The sequence below is a fragment of the Gossypium hirsutum genome, chromosome D02 (genome assembly GCF_007990345.1).
Source record: "Gossypium hirsutum isolate 1008001.06 chromosome D02, Gossypium_hirsutum_v2.1, whole genome shotgun sequence".
NCBI lineage: Eukaryota > Viridiplantae > Streptophyta > Magnoliopsida > Malvales > Malvaceae > Gossypium > Gossypium hirsutum.
This window is the reverse complement of record NC_053438.1, coordinates 52,004,527-52,008,477: the sequence shown is the minus strand read 5'-3', so window position 1 is coordinate 52,008,477 and position 3,951 is coordinate 52,004,527. Positions and strand designations below refer to the sequence as shown.

The window sequence follows — 3,951 nt, the reverse complement described above, 5'->3', positions numbered from 1 at the left end:
CATCATGCACCATTGAAAAGTTGCAGATGCATTACATAAACCAAAAGGCATTTGCCTAAAAGCAAACGTACCGTATGGACAAGTGAAGGTTTTTTTATATTGGTCTTCTAGGGCTATAACTATTTGGTTATATCCCGAATAGCCATCTAAAAATTAATAAAATTCATTACATGCGAGTCGATCTAACATCTGATCCATAAAAGGCAACGAAAAATGGTCCTTCCGAGTGGCTTTGTTCAACTTTCTGTAACCAATACAGATTCTCCAACTGGTAATAGTTCTTGTTGGAATTAACTCGTTACGTTCATTTTCAACAATCGTGATTCCACCTTTCTTCGGGACACACTGCACTGAACTTACCCAAGAACTATCTGAAATAGGATATATGATTCCTACATATAACCATTTGATCACTTCTTTTCTTAGAACTTCTTTCATAATAGGATTGAGCCTCCTTTGCCCATCAATTCGAGATTTTTCACCTTATTCTAAAATGATTTTATGCATGCAAAAAGAAGGGCTTATACCTCGAATATCAGTTATGGTCCAACTAATTACTTTCTTAAATTTCTTTAGAACAACAATTAGTTGCTCCTTTTGATCTTTGGTTAGTTCCACTGAAATAATCACAGGAAAAGTAGAACAATCACCTAAATAGACGTATTTCAAATGGGAAGGAAGTACCTTTAGTTCTAGTTTAGGTGGTTCTTTAATTGACAACTTGGGTTGCACAAATTCTCTGACTTCCAACTCCAACGGTTCAAACCTTATGGATTGAATAAAATTTCCTAGAATGGCTTCCATCAAAGCCATGTTTTCTTCATCTTCTTCATCCTCTAAAGAGTCAAGATCTAAAGCTTTCTCCAATGGATCTTCTTCAAAATTGCTTTCCATAGAAACCAAGGTTTCTATCTCTTCCATAACTAACACTCTTCTCCCAGATCAGGAAATTTCATCGCTTTAAGAATGTTAAAGGTTACTTGATCATTTTGAGCTCCCATGGTGAGTTCTCTTTTCTGCACATCAATTAACGTTCTTCCCGTGGCTAGGAAAGGTCTCCCAAGGATGATCGACACTTCGTTGTCTGTTTTAAATTCTAAGACAATGAAATCAGCAGGAAAAATAAATTTATCGACTCTTACCAAAACATCCTCGATATTTCCTTCGAGATATGCTAAAGATCAATCCACTAGCTGAAGCGTCACAGTTGTAGGTCTTACTTCACCTATTCCTAACATCTTGAAGATAGACTTAGGCATCAAGTTGATACTTGCTCCTAAGTCACACAAAGCTTTACCACAGTAGGAGTCACCAATGTTACAAGGTAGAGTAAAACTTTCTAGGTCTTTCAATTTCGGTGGCAGTTTGTTCTGCAGGAATGCACTGCACTCCTTTGTCAAGGCAACAGTCTCATACTCACTCAGTCGTTTCTTCTTGGACAGTATATCCTTCATAAACTTCACATAATTTGAAATTTGTTTTAAAGCCTCCACCAACGGAATATTGATGTGTAACTGCTTCAGGACATCCAAAAACTTCTTGAATTGCACCTCCTATTTCTTCTTGTTTTGCTGTAATCTTTGCGGATATAGAGGTGATGAAACTTTCGGTTGAACCAGACAACTTTTTTGAGTAGGTAAATCTGCATCCAAAGAAGATGTTAAAATATCTGAATTCACTAAGTCATGGTTTACCTTGTCAGACTTTGCAGTTTCTGATTCCTTTGGTGTAGGAACTTCAATAGTTGGTTGATTCTTCTTAACGAGCTTATCTTTGACATCAATCAATCGGGGTTCTAGAATTTTACCACTTCGCAATGCCACTACCTTGATATGTTCTTTACCCAAATTTCTTGGATTCTCAGTATTGCTCGGCGAGGTTCCTTGTGGTCTATTACGTAGCTTCGTAGCTAATTGGCCCATTTGGATTTCCAAATTTTTCAGTGTTGCTGTTTGGCTTTGGATCAAAGCGTCATTCTTTGCCATGTATGCTTTCAACAAGTTCTCCAAACTGTTTGATGCCTTAGCTTGAGGTGGTTTTGAAGCTTGCTGATTATACCCTTGAGATTGGTTGGGTCTTTGCTGTAATAAGTTGTTGTTCGGTCTATTTCCTTGGTTGCTCCAAGAAAAGTTAGGATGATTATGCCATGAAGGATTTAGAAGTTGGACTAGGGTCCTTGTCCACTTCTTTTTTTGATATTGGTTCCCCACATAGTACACTGACTCGGGATTTGATGAACAATTCTCAAAAGAATGACCTTCCCCATAGTACATACAGAAAACTATTTCAAATGGACTTGGTGGCTAAGCTATAAAATTATTAGTACTATTAGCGATTAACTGTTTTAATATAGAGGAAATAGATGATACCTGAGTAGATAACGAAGTGAAGGAGTCAACTTCATGAACTCCGGCTACGCGTCTTCCTGAAGTTGTTCGATTTGTTGGCTATTGATATTTATTACTCACCATCCTTTCAATGATCTCATAAATCTCATTATAAGACTTAGACAAAATTGCACCACTCACGGAAGCATCTACCATCAATCTTGTATGTGCATTGAGACCATTATAGAATGTCTCCAACTGGATACAGTGAGGAATCCCATGATGAGGACACTTACGAAGTAACTCCTTGAATCGCTCCCAAGACTCATACAAAGACTCGTCATCCAATTGTTGGAAAGTTGTGATCCCGTTCCTCAACTTAGCATTTTTTCTAGGTGGGAAATACTTAACCAAAAATTTCTCTGCTAATTCTTGCCATGTAGATATGGAACTTGGTGGAAATGAATTGAGCCATGCTCGTGCTCGATCTCGTAACGAGTACAAAAACAACTTCAACCTCAATACGTCTTCAGTCACACCATCTGCCTTGAATGAATCACTCACCTCCATAACCAATCGAAGGTGGAGATGTGGATCTTCCGTGGGCATACCACTAAATTGGCCCATCGTTTGTAGCATTTGAAACATCACTAGTTTCAACGCAAACTAGGTTGCCTCAATATCTGGCCTTCTAATTCTTAGGTTTAATTCACTGAAAAGTGGCACGGCATATTGTCGGATGCATTGATCCCTATCATTGGCAATGAGGATAGGATTTCGTACATAATCGGCTTCATTACCTTGGTCTTGATCCTGATTTCCAAGGTCCATCTCGACTTGTCTTTGAGCTATTTGTTCACGTTTTATTTTCCTGAAACTTCACTCAATTTCAAGGTCTACAAGAAGTAAATCGATAATTCGGTCTATGCTCATAAACACCTAAAAAGAAGATCACAAAAATTAAAAAGAATAAGTTAGTAATGTTAGAAATAAATCAAATTGAAAATAAATACTTTCACGAAAAAAATGAATATGGAAACAGTTGACAATCCTTGGCAACGACGCCAAAAACTTGTAACGTTTAGGTTTGTGCAAGTGTACACAGTCATTGTCAAGTAATAAGTAAGTATCGAGTTATCGTGACCACAGGGATTGTATTAGTGCTAAGTCACTTAATTGAAAAGTTATATTAACAATTTTGTAAATAAAAACACAATATTGTTGAGAAGTGGTGATTAAAATATATTAAACTAAATGCAATGATCTGTAATGCAAATTATACTAAGTATGCAAACTATATGATTGAAATAGATTTTAGTAAAATTAAACACAATTTGCAACAATTATAACATAAATAAACTAGGACAATTACTTTAATTAAACTCAATTTATTATCAACATGATTAATAACATTTGGAAAATCATTCCATGACAACTCGATCCTTCATGAGTTTGGAAACCACATTAGGTCCTTTCGGAATCCTTTACTTAGTAAATACGCATTTTATTGATCCTTATTTACTAAGGGTTTCTTAGCATTCGTGTGAGGTAGTAGGGACGCGTTAGGTTTGAAACAATTTAATCACACAAATCTAAAAACTATGTAGATAACAGAGCTTGGTTA

General features: G+C 36.4%; 1 non-coding gene across 1 annotated transcript; it reads left to right on the top strand.

Moving 5' to 3' along the window:
• Positions 1-2,601: 2,601 nt before the first annotated feature.
• On the top strand, positions 2,602-2,708 carry LOC121214987 (small nucleolar RNA R71). The gene has a single exon (XR_005910722.1). It is a non-coding gene; the product is annotated as a small nucleolar RNA R71 (small nucleolar RNA).
• Positions 2,709-3,951: the final 1,243 nt, after the last annotated feature.